Raw genomic sequence first — 23,552 nt, 5'->3', positions numbered from 1 at the left:
ATGCAAACAGCAATAAATTCAACACGCCGTGTCGCATCCGTCTATTAATGATGACGTAAAGTGAATATTTATTCAAGTCTAGTCAACAAAGCAATCCTCTCTGCTAATTATTCGTAATAGTATTGAAGATAATAACATTTCAAATTTATCAATTTTTATGACCGCGACATCCACCTGTAGGTGGAGAGGGTTCTTAACTTTGATTGTGATTTGAATTTTCAATATTTGATAAAAGAACCCTTAATAATCAAAGACAGATGGAAGAAGATGGCACTGGAGAGAATGGGGTTGGAATAAATGAGATGGATTGCAGTATATAGGACGGCATCGTGAACACGCCAATTAGACGTCGGTTGACTCACTACGCCCGCAACATGGAACCAGCGGGGTGGCTTTGCTTTTAAAAGACATTGAATCCGACACAATTCCGTTCCTTTCGTCCATTGAAGAATATCGTGGGGGTTAGTTAGCGTTGGGGGTTAGTTATCGTAGGTGGAGAGGGTTCTTAAATTTGATAAAAGAACCCTTAATAATCAAAGACAGATGAAGAAGATGGCATTGGAGAGAATGGGGTTGGAATAAATGACACAGTATATAGGACGGCATCGTGAACACGCCAATTAGACGTCGGTTGACTTACTACGCCCGCAACATGGAATATACCGTGAATTTTAATTCCAGGAACCAGCGGGGTGGCTTCGCCCTTTTTGATGGCACTATTTGGTTTTAAAAGACATTGAATCCGACACAATTCCGTTCCTTTCGTCCATTGAAGAATATCGTGCGGGTTAGTTAGCGTTGATAGGAACAGGAAATTTCGTGCTTTCACGGTAAAAACAAAGATTAAGAAAAATCCCCGATGCGAGGTGGAGAGGTTTCTTTACTTTGATTGTGATAATAAACATTTTTTTAATGATAACTCTGTAACTACAAAACATATTTTAAATCTTCTACCATTCGTAAAGTTAGAGAAAGACGATACTTATTCTACGGGGAGCATTTTTGTGTTATTGAATACTTAAGGAGACAGTTTATCTAATGTGATGGGACCTCATACTCTGAATTCAATAGGATAGTAAAAAAAGGGATGAGCTGGGCACATATTTTAGTCGGTTATCTTGAGCTTAATTTGAAATCTAAATGGGAGGACCTAGGATTTTTCTTTAATATTATAGATAAGGTTTTAGAAATTATTGATTCGCCAACTAATCAGCACTAACTTCACTTAGTTTTTGAGGTTTAGAAGTATTGATTTACCGACTATCAGTACTGATTCGCCAACTAATCAGCACTAACTTCACTTAGTTTTTGAGGTTTAGAAGTATTGATTCGCCAACTAATCAGCACTAACTTCACTTAGTTTTTGAGGTTTAGAAGTATTGAACTTAAAGTTAGAGTTCAATAAGTAGGGTTGAAACTCCATTTTCCATGTTATCATTGTCACATGTAATTCATTTTATAACAAGTTGAAACATCTACTGTAACACCAGTATAAATGTTGTCGTGTTGTTGCATCTCTCGGGTGTTTCTGCTGTTGTGTTTTGTCATTTGACACCTTTGTGACATATGTTGAAATACATGCTGGAACTCCACTTCATCATTGTCATCACACACAGGGATATCCTCCAGTTGTCATATGATCAAGCCGTGTCACAATTGTGTGCGCAAGTGAAAGAATGAACACTCATGGTTGAAGCCGAAATGCCAAGGTCGTGAGGTGGAGGTGAAGTGGTTATGATAGTTTGGGGACGGTTTTGGCAATCGAGTCTTGGAAGAGTTCATAACTGTCCAAGATTCAATGGATCGAAGGAAGATTACGGAGAGCAGTTTACGATGTAAGAAGGGTTGGTTTGTGGATGGTGGAAGTAGCATTCAAAGTTTTGACTATAGGGACTATGCACAGAAGCAAGAACGAGTTGGGTTGAATGAATTCGTGTTATTGCAAACCTAGTAGCAGCGTTCCATGTGTCCATCACTGTAATCATCGTTTGATATCTTATATTTCGTATTTCGTTGTTGTAGTAGCAAGAGTTTCTAACTCTGTTGAATGTTTAATAAACAGGTACTAAATCCTTTGTTCTGTATATTGAATTCCTTGTTTGTATTTGATTTTATTCTCTGTTTCAAATGTGAGTCTTGTTGTGTACTATGTGAGCAGAGCACGGTGTGTTGTAACTGCTAGTGAGTTGCAACCCGTAGCTCCTGCGTCAAAATGAAATCAATACATTATTTTAATGTACCCGTCAATTTCAGTTTCAATTTCAATTTCTATATCTATCTCTATTTATATTTCTATTTTTATAGCCATAGAGCTATTCTCTTACTACAATGTTGCTCTCAGGTATTAATTCCATATTTAGATATGTACCTAACTATCCTCATTTACTTAAACAATTACTTCAATATCTCAACATCTTCATTTATGTATAGTGACAATTTTCTATATTCAACAACAACATGTAAGTCTCATTATTTTGGTGGAGAGTTTGTTTTTTAAGTGAAGCCAAAAAAAATAGTCTAAAATTATTTCTTTTTAATTTAATTGTTTTCTTTTTAATTTCACCTTCTTATAATAAAATCTATATTTATTATATTTTTTTGCTATGTTATTATATTTTATTTTCCTAAACACTATTTTTCTAAGTTCCCACATCCATTTCATTATCTTTATGTTTTTTTCCATATTTTTATTCTTACTTACATAAATTTATATTTTGTCCTTTACATTCTTCCAATTTTCTCTTTATATAGTTTCCTCTTCTATTTAGAAATGCATAAGCACACTCTATTAATTCACATCTAATATTGTTACATGTATGATATATCAAGATAGAGAAATTAACTTGATCACAAAATCAATTAGTTGAGAACATATATCAACCTTACATCAATCTAGGAAGCATCTAGTTGAGCAAATATCTCTCAAGCCAACTAGATCTAACCAACTCCCTAAAGACTTGGAACAAGATCCTTCTTCAACCTTTGATCATACCTAAAACAAGTAGGAGTTACATACTCTAACAATCCCTGTTAATGACTACTTCTCCTAAGCTCAATCAGTTGACGACTTCACCAATATGTTCTTCTTTAGAACACATGATCCACTATCAACTGAAGGACCTCTTGATCAATGAAGTCTATTTATAGTCCAACTTGGCATTTACAAACATTATTAATATGTTGACACCCATAAAAAGGAACAACTATTCACCAGAATGAATGGGTGACCAACCACTACATTTGTCAGTCTATAGGGATGCCCTTCATGTACATGTTTCATTTAACCATCATTCCACCACATATATTCATACATGTACTTATACCTTTAACTTCCCCTACATCACCCTCATCATCGTGTTAGGTTATCTGGGCTACCCATAACCACACTCTGGTTTTTCTTGGTTTGACCTCAACCATGGCCTAGGCTTTCTTGCTTTACCCTCAACAATGCTTTTGATGTTCCTACATTATACTCCCAAGGAACAAAAACACTCTACAGGATTCCTTGTCCATATTTTCCCTATCTCTCATAAACTTGCATTTCTTCATCACATTCTCACATGGTTTCTTCTTACAACAAACAACACGTCAACTATTTCATGCCGATCATAAATTTCCTTCATAATGTGGTTTCTAGTTTAGCACAAACCTAGAATACAAAGTGGTTTTGAATTACAAAAAACTACATGGGGGTACACATGCCTCAATAAACTTGCATCAACATTGACTCAGGTATGAAAAGCTCCACTCATGGAGATACCAGATACATACATTTCAAGGACCATTACATCAAATCAAAACATGACACATAGACTTGCTAAAAACACAATGTGATTCAAATTATAATATGGTCATGAGTTTGTTATTATTCAACACACCACACAATCTTACCTTAGTTTGTCCACCACCATTTAACCTTTTCTACTACCACAACCAATATCATCGTCTACCATAAATCTTCCATAGGAACCGTCATATGTTTTCCTTGTACCAAACTCCAAATATCTCTTTGTTGTATCTACAACCTCTCTATCCTTCTTGCTCCAATTTGTTGAAATTTGGTACCGGAGGACAGGTGGTTCCCTAAGGCTTTGATCTTTGGCCTAGGGAAAAGTGTCCAAAAGAATTTAATTTTTCTCCTAAAGTGACTTTATAATTTTTATAAAGTCAAATCTAATTTAAAAGTGACTTTAAGTGATAAAGTTACTAAAGTCTAATTTTAAAGTGATTTTAATAAAGTCAATGTAAAATTAGAAAGGAAAAGTGACTTTGGAAATAAATGACTAAGTGGGTCTTTATTAAAGTGGGGTGAATTAAAAAATAGAAAGTGAGATTTAAATGAGAATTTAATCTCAGCCCTAGATCTCAATCTATTTCAGCCATTGGATTTAGGGATCACCCAAAAGTCACTTAGGGTTAGATTAAAAGAGGAAAAGGAGGAAAAGGTCATTCATTTTTTCATGAGCGGATTGAGAGAGAGAGAGCAAGAGAGCAAGGGAGATTTCTGGACAGGGAGGAGAATGAGACAACAGCTTAGCACATATTTCGAGGCAGCAGTTTAGCAAATCCGTACAACTGAGTGAGCACACAGTGAAAGGCAAATATTTGGCACGATTTTCTAGAAATCCGTACAGTAGTTTATTTGTGGAGGCCGTACAACAGCTGGGCACGATTTTCTAGGAAAACCATACAGCAAGTTAGGCATGATTTTCTAGGAAAATCGTACAACAGTTGGGCACAAAAATCGAGGAGGCCGTGCAACGTTTATTGCTGTTCTGTTTTGCTGTTGCTAGTTTTTCTAGTTGGCTGTGAGGCACGAAAAACGAGATAAGTTGTAAAATTTGCTTGCTGATTTTTTGCTGAATATTTCTCACTGTAAAAAGCATTTTTCAGAAATAAGAAGGAGCTCTCGAACTGGTTTTCCCCAAGAGTTGTAGGGGGTTTTTCCAGGGTCACCTTGACCAAAAATCATTGTGTTTAAATGTGTTAAATGACTGTTTGTACTTGCTGATTTTTTATTTCTGCATTTTCCAGCATTCTGTAAAATTTTCAGAATTTTTGTTTTCAGCAAAATTTTATTTTTCAATCGTTGAATATATGGATATGGGAAAGGGCATTTAACTATATGGGAGAAATAAGGTGAAACTAAAAACTGGGGTGGGAAATGAGAAATGTTTACATGGTATCAGAGCTTGAGTGTTGAAGTGCAGTTTGGGACAGCAAGGAGGAAACTTACAGCCTGTTGATTTTTCACTCAGAAAATTCCAGCAAGCTAATTTTTCACAAACAACAATTTTATCTTTACTACATCAGTGCTATTTTTTAGTTTTAGGACAACAGGATGTCATTGGGATTGAGGGTGGATGATAGGCTGGATGGGCATACAAATTAGAGCATTTGGAAAGAGAGAATGCAGAGTATCTTTGAGGAGGCAGAAGTCTAGGACATCATGGTGCATACCACACAGAACCCTGTTGTTATGCCTACTGATGCTACTCAGTTGGCTGAGTATAATAAAAAGAACAACAAAGGTAAGAGACTGATTCTAGATGGAGTCAAAGACCATTGCATTCCTCATGTGAGAGGAAAAAGAAATGCCCATGAGATGTGGATAGCATTGTCCAATCTCTACCAGAGTACCAATGAGAACCGGAAAATGGTCCTGAAAGAGAAGCTGAAAACTATTAAGATGGGTAATGATAGTGCAGCTGGATATTTCACAAAGATTACTAATGTGAGAGATGAGTTGGCAGCAGTTGGAGAGGACATTCCACCCACTGAGTTGGTGCGGATTGCAGTGAATGGCCTCCTCCATTCATGGATGAACTTTACTGATGGGGTTTGTGCACGTGAGACCCTTCCCACATGGGAGAGGTTTTGGGATGATTGCATTCAAACAGATATCAGGAAAGGTCAGCTTGGGGAAGCCAAGCCAATTGAGCAGGATGAGGATGTAGCACTATCGGCAAGAGGCAAGAAAGGAAAAGGGAAGAAGCAGGCTTCCACAAGCAATGGTGGGGGCAAAGGCAAAGGTAAAGGTAAACAGGGTAACACACAGAAGGACTATTCCAAGGTGAAGTGTTGGAATTGTCAAAAGATGGGACACTATGCAGTTGTGTGTCCAGAGAACAAGAAGAAGAAGGGGAAGAACCAGAGCGTGGCAGCTTCAGCAGAGGTTGAGGACTTTGTAGTTCGTTTTGACCGGGAGTTTGGGTTCACTGCATATGAGTCCTCTAGTGCAGGATCACCTGCCACACAGGTTCAGAGGGAGCATGTTTTTCCCTCGATTAGAGGAGCATCTTTGGATATCTGGTATGTGGACAGTGGGGCTTCACGTCACATGACAGGAGTCCGTGAGTACTTCTCAGAGCTTCCAGAGAGTGGCACTGATATAGAGGTAGTACTCGGTGATGACAGAGTTGTTAGAGCAGTCGGTGTGGGGACATTGACATTTCAGAGGGAGTCCAAACCTCCCTTGAAGGTGTCAGATGTTCTTTATGTGCCAGGGATGAGGAAGAACCTCATATCCGTCTCAGCTTTGGAGGACAGAGGATATGAGCTACTGTTCAGGGGAGTACAGGTGTTGATGTATCACAGGGGCACTCCAGCTGATTCAGCTAGAGTGATAGGTGTATGCCATGCAAAGGTGTACAAGTCTGCATTCTAGTCCCTTTTGGCATTGAGCAGTAGTATCGATAGTAGAGCTAGCAGTTTTGAGCTGTGTGAGATTTGGCACTGTAAGATGGAACATATGTATCATGGAGCCTTGAGGACCTTGCGGGAGATCACTACAGTTGTGCTAGATTTCATTACTGATCACTTTGATACTTGTAGAGGATGTGCGATGGGCAAGTTTGCCAAATCCCCTTTTTCCAGCAGTGACAACAGAGCAACTGGGATACTTGATTTGATTCATTCCGATGTGAGCGGTCGGATGTCTCATGTTTCCTTGAGTGGATATGAGTACTATGTTTTATTCATTGATGATCACTCCAGGAGGACCTGGATTTATTTCTTGAAGACCAAGAGTGAGGTCTTCAAGTGGTTTCAGGAGTTCAGAGCTCTTGTGGAGACACAGACAGGTCAGAAGATCAAGTCCCTGAGGTCAGACAATGGGGGAGAGTACACCCTTGGAGAGTTTGTTGACTATTGTGCAGAGGCAGGCATTAGGAGGAAGTTTACTGTTCCTTACAACCCCCAGCAGAACGGGGTTGTGTAGAGGAAGAATAGCTCCATCATAGGAGCTGCCAAAGCCATGTTACATGATCAGGGGTTGCCATTGTTCTTGTGGGCACATGCCAACAACACAACTGTTTATTTGCAAAACATGAGTCTGCATCGTGCCTTGGGGCACATGACTCCGGAGGAGGCTTTTTCTAGGAAGAAGCCTGATATTGGTCATCTTAGTATCTTTGGGTGCATTATATACTCCTACATACCCAAGGAGAAGAGGACCAAACTAGAGCCCGTCGCAGAGAAGGGTATCTTTGTGGGCTACAGTGAGACCTCAAAGGCCTTTTGGATTTACATTCCTGCACAGAGGAAATTTGTTGTTAGACGGGATGTGAAGTTTGAGGAGGACAGGGCCTTTAGCAGGTCACGGGAGTTAGAGTATCTGGATCAGCCAGACCCTCAGCAGCAGTTGATTCAGTCGCAGGGATCCAGTGGGCAGGGATTAGGAGGATCCGGAGGTACATCTATGAGGATGTCAGGTCCGTCAGTGAGCAGTGGGTCGCCGAGCCAGAGGGGTGGTGCTCCGGGCAGCATGCAGAGCAGTTCACAAAGAAGTTTACTAGGGAGTCCACTGATGGACAATTCACATGGTTACTTACAGATGGTTTTACAAGGTAAAGCATGCTGCAGATGGCAACATTGAGAAATTCAAATCGAGGTTTGTGGAAAGAGGGTTCTCCCAGGTAGAGGGAGTTGATTATGAGGAGACCTTCTCTCCCGTGGCTCGATATACTTTGATTCGTTCCATTATAACGATAGCAGCAGAGATGGGTTGGAAGATCTACCAGATGGATGTGAAGACTGCATTTCTCAATGGCTTCATACAGGAGGAGGCGTACATTGAGCAGCCACAGGGCTTTGAGGTGCATGGGAAGGAGTCCCATGTGTGCAGACTGAAGAAGGCCCTTTATGGCCTGAAGCAAGCTCCCAGAGCTTGGTACTCCAGGATAGATACATACTTGCAGGGGATGGGTTTCACAAAGAGTGAGGCAGATCCGAACCTTTACTTTATTGTGATTGGTGAGAAGCCTCTCATTCTAGTGCTGTATGTGGATGACTTAGTCATTACAGGTGCAGAGAGACTCATAGAGCACTGCAAGAGAGATCTTGCGGTGGAGTTTGAGATGAAGGACATCGGCTTGATGCATTACTTTTTGGGTTTGTAGGTGTGGTAGGAGGAGGGGCATTTCTTCCTGGGGCAGGGGAAGTATATTGTGGACATCCTTAGCAGATTCCACATGGAGGATTATAGACCCATTTCGACACCGATGATCACCAACTGGAAGAAGCTTCATGCTTCAGATTCCGAGTTGGTGGATCCCACATTGTACAGGCAGCTAATTGGTTCTTTGATGTATTTGGTCAACACTAGACCAAATATTTGTTTTGCAGTCAACACGATGAGTCAGTTTATGTGTGAGCCTAGGAAGGTTCACTGGGTGGCTGCAAAACACATTTTGCGGTACTTGCACGGGACAGTGGATTATGGTCTGGACTACAGGCAAGGGGATGGAGTGAGATTGGCAGGTTATATTGACTCTGATTGGGCTGGTTGTGCTTCTGATAGGAAGAGCACTTCAGGGTGCTGTTTTTGGTTGGGTTCGGCAGTCACGTCATGGTTCAGCCAGAAGCAGCAGTCAATAGCATTGAGTTCAGCGGAAGTAGAGTATATGGCAGCCAGTCTAGCTAGTTGTGAGGCCATCTGGCTTCGCAAGATGTTGTTTGGCTTATTTGGTCAGCCGTTGAGACCTTCAGTGATTTACTGTGATAATCAGAGTTGAATTAAACTCACAGAGAACCCAGTATTTCATGACAGGTCAAAGCATATCGGGATCAAATATCATTTCATCAGAGACTGTGTTCAGAAGGGCGTTGTGAAGCTTGAGTATATTCCCACTGATGAGCAGGTTGCAGATATTCTTACCAAAGCCTTACCATGGGGCAAGCATGACTACTTCAGAGACAAGATGGGTGTGGTGAGGAACACTTTCCTCGGTAAGAGGGAGTGTTGAAATTTGGTACCGGAGGACAGGTGGTTCCCTAAGGCTTTGATCTTTGGCCTGGGAAAAGTGTCCAAAAGAATTTAATTTTTCTCCTAAAGTGCTTTTATAATTTTTATAAAGTCAAATCTAATTTAAAAGTGACTTTTAAGTGATAAAGTTACTAAAGTCTAATTTTAAAGTGACTTTAATAAAGTCAATCTAAAATTAGAAAGGAAAAGTGACTTTGGAAATAAATGACTAAGTGGGTCTTTATTAAAGTGGGGTGAATTAAAAAATAGAAAGTGATATTTAAATGAGCATTTAATCTCAGCCCTAGATCTCAATCTATTTCAACCATTGGATTTAGAGATCACCCAAAAGTCACTTAGGGTTAGATTAAAGGAGGAAAAGGAGGAAAAGGTCATTCACTCTTTCATGAGCAGATTGAGAGAGACAGAGCAAGAGAGCAAGGGAGATTTCTGGACAGGGAGGAGAAAGAGGTAGCAACTTGGCACACATTCCAAGGCAGCAGTTTAGCAAATCTGTACAGTTGAGTGAGCACACAGTGAAAGGTAGATATTTGGCACGATTTTCTAGAAATCCATACAACAGTTTATGTGTGGAGGCCATACAGCAGTGGGGCACGATTTTCTAGGAAAATCATACAACAAGTTGGGCACGATTTTCTAGGAAAACCGTACAACAGTTGGGCACAAAAATCGAGGAGGCCGTACAACAAATTTGGCATGAAAATCGAGGAGGTCGTACAACATTTATTGCTGTTCTATTTTGCTGTTGTTAGTTTTTCCAGTTGGCTGTGAGGCACGAAAAACGAGATAAGTTGTAAAATTTGCTAGCTGATTTTTTGCTGAATATTTCTCACTGTAAAAAGCATTTTTCAGAATTAAGAAGGAGCTCTCGAACTGGTTTTCCCCAAGAGTTATAGGGGGTTTTCCAGGGTCACCTTGACCAAAAATCACTATGTTTAAATGTGTTAAATGGCTGTTTGTAACTGCTAAATTTTTATTTCTGCATTTTCCAGCATTCTGTAAAATTTCCAGAATTTGTGTTTTCAGCAAAAATTTATTTTTTCAGTTGTTGAATGTATAGATATGGGAAAGGGCATTTAAATATATGGGATAAATAAGGTGAACTGAAAACCGGGGTGGGAAATGAGAAATTTTTACACAATTTCATCATTCAACTCAAAAAAATCAACCTCCATTCATCACTTGGTTTTCTCAAGCTAGAAGAATGTAACTCACTTCTACCTCAATAGATGTTCATGCTCCTCCCTTCATTTGAGGAACTGTTGTCATGTACTGGTTGGAAATTAATCATACCATTGAAACCTCAAATTAATTTGGAACCTAACGTACTCTAGGGTTTAACATCAATTTGACCATGAAGACTCATTAGCTAGTCATCCTATGTACATACTTCCATCTAACAAGATAAATGGATGTCATCCACCATACTTGCTAATTATCTAGGAAAGTAGTCCAGATATGATATGTATCAATCTCATCCTTAGATTCTTTGCCCATGCCAATGAGGATTCATAGTGAAACTTTCAACAATAGTTCACAAAGCAAGAACACATGGCTAGAACTCATTTTTTTCATACAACACTTCTTTGCAAAAAAGACCTAGGAATGATGTTTACATCACAAAACATTGCAACATTACATAAACAAGGGATAATGACATATATAAAAAGAATAACATTTTCTTCTACAATCACTCACACACTAGGAACATCTATCTTCATCTTGGATACCCTTACTTCATTTTTCATTTGTTATAGTAGCTAATTATAACAAAATAATTGCACCTACATATTGAGTTACTTAATATCAATATATAAATTCAATACAATATTACCATGAATTGAACCAGGGATTTGTATCTTCGTTTCCCTTATCCTTACTAAAGCATCATGTGTGGAAAACATGCTAAAATAACTTCCCATACTAAATCACCACACTTTGGTAAATTGGGAACCATTTTCACAATGGTTATAGGACATTTGACATTGTTCATGCAATAGTAACTCACGTTGCCAATAAACATCCTCTTGACTACACCAAAATTATGACTATCCATAACCAAAATATCTACTTTTGAATTTGAATTTGTCTCACAAATGAGCTCCTTCATTTCACCTACGACAACCAATTTCCATATCTCCAGATTTCTCTCAGTCCATATGCCTTCTATATGTGTCATTATAGATTCAGTAATATGCTTATGATGGGCTTCATTAGTTGTTGTGAATCCTAACACCTCAACATCAGTGGGTATGCTGAAAGGGATTGATCTTGAGTTAATACCTATAGAAATAGAAGGTGGGGACTATACATGAAGTACAACTTACTTTCCCCACTTCCTTATCACCATTATGAGGGAACCTTTTGATGTTATTCAAAGCCCATTCCAATGCATGCATGTTCTTCTCTCTCATGTCCATAGCCACTACCATGCATTTCAATCAACCCATCACCTCTTTCCAAGAGAATATCCACTTGAATTGTAAAAAATGAGTTTCTTGGAAAGATTTATGAATAGAACGCATAACTTCATCTACCAAAGATAGGAATTGAAAGAGTAGGCTCCTCTACTCAATATAAAATCTCTCCTTCAAACACTATAGAATTCATGTTGTTGCAATCATTTTCATACAAAATGCATGTAAGTTTAAACCCCACATAAGATGCACAATGCATTCTCCTTCCATAGGCTACATAATGTGGATCAATTCTGAGCTTTGTTCTTTTTTTCTTTTCACTACAAACATCTCCACATAGTGAGTAGCTATAGAAATATATCTCATTTATTCATGTTGACAAATCTCTCCAGTCTCGATTTCCATGAGAATGAGAATTTTCCTTTTCATGATCATTGTGGTCTCTTACAGTGTATGATGTATACATGGATTCTTGTTTCCATATCTATCCCATGTGGCATGTGTGAAGTGTTTGTAGAGGAGCATGGATTCTCTTATGTCGGTGTCCAGCAACTCCAATCAGCCTTCCTAATTAATGTCAATTTTAATGGTTCTCTCTCTCATGTCTTCAAAAGCAAATTTCCTAGCAATGATACACCGTCAATAGTCTCGTAGGATTCCTTCAATGCATTTGTTTCAGTTACAGTGGTCCATGGGGGCTTCACTAGGGGAGAAATACCATATCATGCACATTTATATTGGGGGATATATATTGAGGAAAAATGGCATAATATATTGAGTATATAATAGGATGAAAAGGATTTTTTATATTGGCAGGTATAAAAAATGGAGCTCAAAGTTAATGAAAAAAATATAAAGGGGTATAGAAAATGTTAATGAAAAAATGGATACCTATAATATCTAGTGAAAGTATGGTTTTTTTCAATTTGGATGATGTATTGGGTTCGCATTGGTATAGGGTTAAAAAATGTGATTTTTAGAAGTATTTTCCAACATGTTATCAAATTAAGGTTATTGTTTAGTATACTATGAATGTACGTGATATTTCATAGGTTCATTTAGTGAAGCCCCCATGTAGCGATCCCAGGAAACATAACTACCATGATCTCACAATAACACATTCAAATGTAAAAAAGAACATACACTATTCTCCTCATGCCCTTGAGCCCTCCTATGAGAGAGACAATCCTAGACCTGCTATGATACAAATTTAGAAATGTGATGCAGGAGCATGAGACTTGGAGGGAAAAGGCTTCAAACTTATTCCAAAAATAAATAAATAAATCTACAAGCAAAGGAGTGGGATCCTTTAGCCATCAATTTCCATGTTTTTCTAGTTAAGCATAGAGCTAGAATCTAGGGTTAAATCATGATGTAATAAGTGTTAATTAGTTAGCTGTAGTGGAGATTCTTGAGGAGAATATCTCGCAGAATAGATAGGATTAGTTAGCTATAGTGGAGATTCTCGAGGAGAATACCTCACAGAACAGTTAATAGTAATAAATTTTAGCCTCTGTTTTAGGATTTGGTTGTTAAAACGAACTAGTATATATGTAACTTTTATGTTATTGTAAAGGGATTTGGACTGAGTGGTTTTGTCTCATATTGCTTAAGAAAAGAGGAAGATATCTCTGTGTATTGGTCGATCCCGGAGGCATTGTCCTATCCAAAAACCTTTATGTGCATCTGAAAATCTGTTTATCAGTTAAGTCTTGAATTTATGCATATCTTTGGCTTCCCGCAACATTTTTCTTTTAAGTCTTTACAACAGTGGTTTGACCTGGTTTCCCAGTTAATAACTTGATTGAAGTCAATTTGAATGTGTTTCCTTCATATCGGCATTCTTTTTTTCCATTTTATGCGTCGTTTAGCCCCGCAAGCTAAATTCTGGTTTACACTAAGAAACAGTGAAAAAATTAGTCTGAAATTGGAATCCGGACTTGAAATCTTGTTAAATGTGTCTAATATCCATATCGGGTCTATAAGCGCTATCACATCGCAACTTTTCAGTGGAGAGGAGCTGGCCTTTTGAACCGCCGAAATCTGATGTTACGACAAATTTGGATCCGAAATATTATAGAGGAGGATTTATAACCTATCGGGTCCGCGAAGCGTTATCACATCGCAATTCTTAAGCGGAAGGAGCCTGGCGAGGGAGCGTTGAGACTATCGATTGTGATCGCCGATAATGCTACATTGTTATCGCATCGGAAAAGGGCCATTAGCGCAGCACCGATAGTGTTATTCCATTTCTTATAGAATAAACCCCGCCGATAGTGTATATGCATGTTAACGGATTCCTTTGAGGAAAACAACGCCGATAGTGTTAAATGAAGTGCCGACAGTGTTATTCCATGTCTCATGGAATAACCCACCGATAGTGTATTTTCCAGTATAATTGCATTATGGGCAATTGAACCCGCCGATAGTGTATTTTACACATATTTGCATATTTGTCATTCAAAACAGCGTCGATAGTGTATTACGTAATTCCTATGGAATTACAGCTCCGATAGTGAGAACAAGGGGCTCTGTTATGAAATTGCAACCGATGGGTTGGGTCGATTAACGGAAAAGGATTGGTAATAGTGGCTAAAAAGGGGAAAATTTATAAAACATTCAGTCTAGGAATAGATGACTGATACTCTAGTTGGGATTGAAGAAGAGATACAACCAGAATTAGAGGAAATTGTATTAGGGTTTGAACGTTTGTCTATATTGCCTGCACCTAGGCCACCATTAGTGGTATCAGAGCAACTTGTTGACATTGAATTGAATCTCAAAAGCAAGAGAAGAAAAGTTAATATGGCTTTCAGAGTTGGAAGAGGATGAGGACGTGGTAGAAGATGATGACTAGTTGCAAATGCTGAAGTGATGGAAGCTATGCAACAGATGCAAGCTAGATTGGAATCGTTAGCAACAAGGAGAAATATAGATGATGGGGATGTTAGTGAGCCCGAGGTTGAAGATGAAGGAGAGGAGGAAACTATAGTAGTTACTCCTGAGATGAGATTCTTCCAATCAGTGTTGAGATCCACAGCTAGGCCAAAGATTGAGGTTTCAATATATGAAGGAGGATTGAATCTAGAAGAATTGATAGACTGGATTAATGGCATGGAAAAATTATTTGATTATGAAGAAACAGAAGATGAGAAGAAAGTAAAGTTTGTTGTCACCAAGCTAAAAGGACATGCAACACTTTGGTGGGATGGAGTGCAGGAAGAAAGAAAGAGTCTTGGCAAGCAACCAATCAGAAATTGGAATAGGATGGTAGCAAAGATAAGAGGTAAGTTTCTACCAAGTAATTATCAGCAAACCTTGTTCAGACAGATGCAAAATATTAGACAGAGGTTTATGACAGTGGGAGAATATACATAGGAATTATATAAGGTAAGCATAAGAGCTAGACAAAGTCAGGATACAGATGAGAAGGTGGCTAGATATGTGAATGGTATTAGGACGGACCTTCAAGATGAGATAAGTATACTGTCTACTAAAATAGTAGAAGAAGCTTATCATATGGTACTGAAAGCTGAAGAAAAACTCATGAGGAAGCAATCTCCCAGAGGAAGAGGTACTTTCCAAGGGAAAAGAAGCCAAAGTGGTAGAGGAAGATCTACAACACCTAAAGATGGAGCTAGTAGCAGCTCAAACCATCATGCACCCACAGGAGGTGATGCAAGTGGCAGAGAGAGTTTTTCTAGGGGAAGGGGAGGTAGAGGAAGAGGAAGAGAAGTTAGATGTTACAGGTGCAACAAACTGGGACACAGAGCTTTTGATTGCCCAGAGAATGCAGGAACAAGTCAGAGGAATGCAATTGTTGCTCAAGTTGAGGAAGAAGCAACAATAGTGATAGAAGAAGAAAATATACCAGATAGAGTAAAATCTTTGGTAGTCAATAAAGTTTTCCTCAAGCCAGCAAAGGAGATAGTTGAACCACCACAAAGAAATACTTTGTTCAAAATAGTGTGTAAGGTTCAAGGGAAATGCTTTCAGATGATCGTTGATAGTGGCAGCACTGATAATTTGGTCTCTACAAAAGTGGTGGAGAAATTGAAGCTGAAGAAAATGATACATCCAACACCTTACAAGGTGTCATGGTTACAAAAGGGACATCAGTTGTTAGTGAATGAACAATGTGAAGTGGAGTTGCAGTTGGGCAAATATAAGGATAAAATTGTATATGATGTGATGCCTATGGATGTGTGTCACATATTGCTTGGAAGACCTTGGCAATACGACAGAGGAGCTATGCATGATGGGAAAAGAAACACCTACAAGTTTGATAAGGATGGTGTCAATCATACATTACTGCCTATGGGAGAAGAGGATGCATCAGGAAAGAAGACTGATCCAAAATCTCTATTACTAGGAGGAAAGGAATACTTATAGCAGATTGAAGAGAATGAGGTAAATTTTGCTGTAATTTGCAAGCCCAAGGTAATAATGACTTCTACTAAAGTTTCTGATTTACCCATTGAAATTCAAGAAATGTTGGACAACTATTTTGATATCATTGTTGATGATTTGGCTAATGAGATACCACCCATTCGAAGAATTAGCCATCATATAGAGTTGATTCTTGGAGAAAATCTACCTAACAAAGAAGCTTACAGAATTACTCCCACAAAAAATGAAGAGGTTATAAAGCAAGTTCAGGAACTGCTTGACAAAGGACTGATCAGAGAAAGCTTGAGTCCTTGTGCAGTACCAACAATGTTGAGTCCAAAGAAAGATGGAGGCTGGAGAATGTGTACTGATTCAAGAGCCATCAATAAAATCACAATCAAGTATAGATTTCCTTTACCTAGAATTGAATATTTGATGGATTGTTTGAGTGGAGCAAAGTATTTTACAAAACTAGATCTTAAGAGTGGGTATCATCAGATAAGGATAAGAGAAGGAGATGAGTGGAACACTGCTTTTAAGACAAATGAAGGATTGTATGAGTGGAGAGTAATGCCTTTTGGGTTGTGAAATGCGCCAAATACGTTTATGAGACTCATGAATGAAATTGTTAGAGATTTTATTGGTTATTTTGTAATAGTATATCTGGACGATATATTAGTTTACAATAGGTCTAAGGAGAAGCACATGAGACATCTGAATTATGTTTTACAAAGGTTACAACAAGAGAAATTATTGCTGAATTTGAAGAAATGCTCATTCATAAGGAGGAATTAATGTATTTGGGTTTTGTTGTTTCTACTGAAGGATTGAAGATGGATTTAGAGAAGATCAAGGCAATCATGGAGTGGTCTTCACCTAAAAGTGTCTTTGAGGTAAGAAGTTTTCATGGTCTTGCTAGTTTTCATAGGAAATTCATAAGGAATTTTAGTAAGATCAATGCTGCTATTATTGAGACCATAAAGAAGGATAAACATTAGATGGACTGCCGAAGCAGAAAAGAATTTTCAGTTGTTGAAGAAGAAGATCACTGAAAAACCTATTTTGGTTCTACCTGATTTTAGTAAACCTTTCCAAGTGAAATGTGATGCCAGTGGAGAAGCTATTCGGGGTGTTTTAAGTTAGGAAGACAGACCTATAGCTTATTTTAGTGAAAATATGAATGATTCAAAGAAGAAGTATTCTTCTTATGATAAAGAGTTCTATGCAGTTGTGCAGTCATTGAAGAAGTGGAGACATTATCTAATGTCAAAAGAGTTCATACTTTATTCAGATAACCATGCATTGCAGTATATTATGCAGAAGCCAAAGCTTAACCATATACATGCTAAATGGGTAGAGTATCTTCAAGGTTTCCATTTTGTCTTGAAGCACATAAATCACCAATCAAACAAAGTTGCAGATGCCTTAAGTAGGAGAAATATATTACTTCAAGAGAGTCAAATTCAAGTGTTGGGTTTTGATTTTCTTAAAGAATTGTATGAGATAGATTCAGATTTTAAAGAGGCATTTGAAGCTTGTAAGAATCCTATTTTAATGGATAGGAATAAATGGTTGGATTATTTCTTACAAGATGGACTGTTGTTTAAAAGAAATCAGTTGTGCATACCAAACTGTTTTATGAGGGAGAAATTAATCAAAGAGAAACATAGTGGTGGACTTGCAGGACATTTTGGTATAGAGAAGACTTATGAACAATTGAGAAGATTTTATTTCTGGCCAAAAATGACACCTGAAGTGGAAAAGTATGTGAAAACTTGCAAAATATATCAAAATGCAAAGGGAAGAAGACAGAACACAGGTTTGTATGTTCCATTACCAATTCCAGATAGGCCTTGGGATATGGTAAGTATGGATTTTGTTTTGGGCTTACTAAAGTGATTCGAATTGGATCCATGAAGAAAAAATCAGAGAACCATGACTGTATTAGGTTGGGACAGGTATCAAATAATTAAGAGCAGCGATTAGAAACACCTATAAATAGTGGAAGGTAGCAGCCACCGTGGAACGACGAGGACCTCGGTCAAAGCGCACTGATCGAGGCCCATGGAGACTGTGCAGGAGGACAAACTAGCCCCTGGGAAGCCCAGATCGGGAAAAGGAGGCAGTTTTCGATGTGCGATTCACTGAGAAAAATCCCTCGAGAAGGAGAGGCCTTAAGAGCTCGGTCACATGGGAGCTGGGAAAACTCTGGGGAAAATGCTAAAGGCTAAGGCGGGACCTGCGCTCCAAAAACTGGCAGTATTTATCGGGGGCACCCTTGGGTGGTAAGCAAATTAGCAAAAACGGAGTGATTCCACTCAGTGCCCGATGCGTGGCAAGTGGAGGAGAGAGAAAACTGTCGCTCATCACACGCAAATAGTCGAGCAAGTAAACCGCGCGAAATGTGCGAATGGCGCCGGATCTGGAGGCCCCAGATCTAACGGTTGAGATCGCGCTTGATGGGAAAACTAAAACTGACAGGGGAATAAGCCGCAATTTATAAGAATTTGAGGTCCGGTTTGACCGCCAAGTTGGCAGAAAACTCATTCCATGACGTAACCGATGAATTGAACCAACGAGGGAAAAAGCTGGTGCAGTTCGCAGTAGGACAAGTGGCCACTCCTTGTGAGCTTGATGATGACGCCGAAACAGGGAACTCCAAGCGATGCTGCAGTAGGCGATCCGACGGAAGTAGAAGGGGAATCGAACAGCCATGAGCTCGAATGGATTTAAATCCATGAACAGACAAAGCAGAAGACATCAAGGATGGGGAAGACAAAAGATAAATAAAGTAAAGAAAGACAATGAAGCAAAAGAAGCAGAAAGAAGATAGAGGGCCGAGCTAACTAAAGGTAGCGTCGAGCACCAGAGAGCTTGAGAGATTCAAGCCATCCCTCAGAGGATCTGTCAGGACTGAGCACCACATTGGGCTCCCTCCATTAAAGACTAGAGAGGTCAAAGAGCTGGTGAGGAAAAGAGTCTGTGCACTCTAGTGGCTTGGGGAATCCAAGAACCACCCTGCCAAGAAAATTATGTTTCATGAGACTCATATTGAGCTCCTTCATTGTAATTCTCTGCTTTAGGACAAAATAGAAGAAGGCCACCACTGAGAGCTGGACCGGAGATGTAGCCCTGGAGGATAGGGTGAACTCCTTATTAAATTCTTGTGTTCTTATATTTGCTTACTATATTTCTCTGTTGTTTTCCATTTCAAGTGTCTATGTATTTGCAATCTGATCAATCCGTTGCCTAAATAACATAGACACGCACACCAGCACATGAGTCTGTAATACTTTCATTTAATAAATCTTTAACTGAGATCACTCAGAGGGTGATTTTCAGATCAAGTGGTATCAGAGATTTAGGCTATAAGGTTGATCCGGGTTTAAACAGGAACGCAACAAATTACAGAGATAACCATATACACAAAGATGCAGCGGAAATAATACTTCATTTCATTAATGGAAAATACTGAAATATGCTTACAAACAGAAATGGAAATAAACTAGCTAGGGCGATGGTAGCTTATCTCTGAGAAGAGATGTGATGGCTACATGCCTCTGAACTGTGTTACAATGAGGCTCGAAGGCCTATTTATTGTTGAGAAACAATGGAAAAACCCTTAACATTCCAAAACCTAACCCTAGGAGATGAAACGCCAAACTGTGGGCCCCGTTTGGGGGTAAGTTGGTACATCAACTTCCCGGGGTCGTAACTTTGGCATATGATCTCCGTTTGACGCGTACAATAGCTCATTAGAAAGATCTATTCAAGCACTATCATTGTTGGAACGAGCAACACCAGTCCATTCCATGGACTCGTGTTGCCCCCGGATTCCCCAAAAAACGTCGTTTAGGGCCTCAAAACGGCTCCGGAAGTTCAGGACCCGAAAAACTGCTAAAAATAGTAAGTTGTGCTACAATTAAGGAAACTGAAAATGCTGAGAAAGACAATGGTGGGGGTCCAGGTGGACTTGGCAGGTGGCCACCAATATCCACCTGGATCATTCCTCCCCCCTTAGGAAGCAATGGTCCCCATTGCGTTGAGCTCCTCCATGAGATGAGGAAACTTCTGCTGAACTTGTTCCCTGGTGAGCCACTTGCCCTGCTGAAGGAGTTGGCTCGCTTTGACAACTCGATACAGTTGGATGTTCTGTTGGCGAGTGTTCTTGATCTGTGTGTCTATGATCCGATTAGTTGCAGCTTGTTCCATGCAATCTGGATTTAATTCTGTGGGTTTGAGCTGTTCTGCAATGTCGGATGTGTCTAGCAATGGTGGAAAGTATGGCCGAAGGCGGTCCACATTGAATACTGGGTGCAGGCCAAGGAATGGGGGAATATTGAGCTCAAATGCATTGTCTCCCATAGCCTTAGTAATGGTGTAAGGACCATATCGGAGTGGTATCAATTTCCGATAGGCTCCAGTAAGACGTTCCTTTTGCAAATGCAACCAGACTTTGTCGCCCACCTGAAACTTGTGTGGCACCCGATGTTGATCATGTCGCTGCTTGTACTTGGCATTTGATTTCTCAAGAATGTCATGGACCTGCTGGCGAATATGTTGGATGCGCTCAATGAAGCTGGTGGCCTTATCTGTTTCGGACTGGACATGAGCTGAATTCATGTGAGTAGCTGCAAGTGGCATGGCCACATCAATGGGGTGATCCAGGTGGATATTGGTGGCCACCCACTAATTCCACTTGGATCCCCTCTAATGCTTCTTACAGTTTTGTTCAGTTTCCTTAATTATAACATAGTTTACTATTTTTAGCAGTTTTTCGGGTCCTAAACTTCCGGAGCCGTTTTGAGGCCCTAAACGACGTTTTTTGGGAAATCCACCGCCAACGATTTTTTTGATAAAAATCGTCTTTTCCGTCGTAGTCCTTGGAGAGATCTTTCCAACGGGCTATCATGCACGTCAAACGGAGATAGTACGACCAATTCGCGACCCCGGGAAGTTGATGTACCAACTTACCCAAAAACGGGGCCCACAATTTGGCGTTTCATCTTCTAGGGTTAGGTTTTGGAATGTGAAGGGTTTTCCATTGTTTCTCAACAATAAATAGGCCTTCGAGCCTCATTGTAAGACAGTTCAGAGGCATGTAGCCACCACATCTCTTCTCAGAGATAAGCTACCATCGCCCTAGCTGGTTTATTTCCATTTCTGTTTGTAAGCATATTTCAGTATTTTATAGTAATGAATTGAGGTATTAATTCCACTGCATATCTATCTTTATGGTTATCTCTGTATTTTATTGCGTTCCTGTTTAAATCCGGATCAGTGGTATCAGAGCGGTCTGCTTTTCTTCTCTGTTTTTCTTTGCATGTCCCCAACGAGGTCGGGATATAAGGAGTTAGGGCTTGAACTGGTCGAACCTTTGCAAGACCAGCCTCGCAAATCCCGACGGCCTCCCATGGCGGATGAAAAGAAAGACGAGGGGGCAGGAGATCCTATCAAAATCTTGCTCGAAGAAGCCCTCGAGCGACAAAGGAACGCGATGATGGACAACTTTGCCCAAATCCTTCAGCGGCTACCCAGGGGCGACGCATCGGCTTCCAACAGCAACTCTGGAAATGCCACACCATTTAAGGTACAAGTTAATTTTGAAATCCCCATATTCGAGGGTCAGATAGACGCAGATGCCGTCGATAAATGGTTAAATGTGCTAGAGGGTTATTTTTTTGTTCATGATTTTTCCAGTCGGGAAAAGATTATTTTCGCTCTTCTCAAAGCAGTCCCCCACGTCAAGGATTGGTGGGAAACCTACTGCGAACAGAAAGATGAAAGTACAGGCTCACTATTTTCAGTCGCACTGACTTGGGATTCATTCGGAGATGCCATCAAGGAGAAGTACTACCCTGTCGGAAGCTATGAGGATCAATACATAAAGTGGACCACGCTACGACAGGGAAGGGACCAAGATGTACCAGAGTTTACCAATATTTTCCATACCCTTCGCACAAAGTTGGGTATCAAGGATACAGAGCAGCACTTGGTACTAAAATACCGTGGCTGCCTGCACAAGTACATCCAAGAAGAAATAGAATTTCTGAACATCTCTTCGCTCGGCATGGCATACCGATATGCCGTCAAGGTCGAGCAAAAGTTTAAACAGAAGAAGCGAGACTTTGGGTCTGCGAATTCGAAACAAGGGAAAGGTGCCCCCAAACCGCAGAACAAAGGACAAAGCCAAGGCGGGGCGGCCCAAGACAACCCGCCAAAGCTACCAGCAAAGAACAGCGCCGCGAAGCCGAAAAAGGACACCGGAAAGTGGTGTGAGTTCCATAAGAGCTCCACTCACAACACAAGTGAGTGTCGGGCCAAGCAGTCACTGGTGGCCGAGCTAAAGGTTTCAGAATCAGATGCATGTTCTGACTCTGAGTCAGAACTCGATAAGGGGAATGACAAAGGGAAGCAGATTATTGATGCGGAGCCCAACGCCACTGTTGCCACCACGAAGATCCAGAAGGAGGAACCTGAAGATCCAGAGGAGGAGGAGCGTCTCTTCCACTCCCAGATGTGGGTAAAGGGCTCCCCGCTACAGTTCATTGTCGACAGCGGGAGCCAAAAGAACCTCATTTCGGCAGAGGTCGTGAAACGGCTGGGCTTACCGACCACAGCGCATCCACAACCATACACCATTGGGTGGTTGCACCAAGGACGAGATCTTCGCGTGAGCCAACGGTGTCGCCTTCCATACAACATCAAGCCCTTCACGGATGAGGTATTGTGTGACATTGCACCCCTTGAAGTTTGTGATGTGTTATTAGGACAACCATACTTGTGGAAGCGACATGCTGTGTATGAGTCAAGGCCCCGTGCTGTTATTGTTACTTTGGGAAATAAGTTGTACAGGATACCAGAGGTAGCACCGCCTACCGCCCTCTCTTTGGTTACTGCAAAACAATGCAGTAAGCTCATTTCCAAAACCAGGAAGTTTGTTTTCCTGATGATACGCCCTCAAGAAAAGAAGAAGACGGTGGCCACGACCTCTAGACAGGGCCCCTCCGCACGACAACTACAGATGGACAAGGTCGTGGAGGAGTATGAGGACATCTTCACCTCCCCCGCAGGGGTTCCTCTGCACTGTCAGGTCAAGCACTCCATTGATCTAACCCTAGGTTCGCCGCTGCCCAATGGACCAATCTATCGGCGCTCTGTTCTGGAGAACGATGAAATCAAGAGGCAAATTCAGGAGCTGCTGCAAAAAGGTCACATCCGTCCGAGTTCATCGCCCTGTGGGAGCCCGATCGTGCTGGTACAAAAGAAGGATGGGACTTGGAGACTCTGTATTGACTATTGGGCGCTGAACAAGATCACTGTCCGTAATAGGTACCCAATCCCATGGATTGATGACCTCTTGGACCAACTAAAGGGGGAAAAATATTTCAGCAAGATCGATTTGAAGTCAGGATATCACCAGGTACCAATCGAACCCTCCGATGTGTGGAAGACTGCCTTCAAAGCCAAGGAGGGCCTTT

This window comes from Pinus tabuliformis, chromosome 4_1, assembly GCF_031772625.1.
Source record: "Pinus tabuliformis cultivar Carrire ecotype Pingquan chromosome 4_1, CPIR1, whole genome shotgun sequence".
Classification (NCBI taxonomy): Eukaryota; Viridiplantae; Streptophyta; class Pinopsida; order Pinales; family Pinaceae; genus Pinus; species Pinus tabuliformis.
This window is presented reverse-complemented; position numbering follows the sequence as displayed.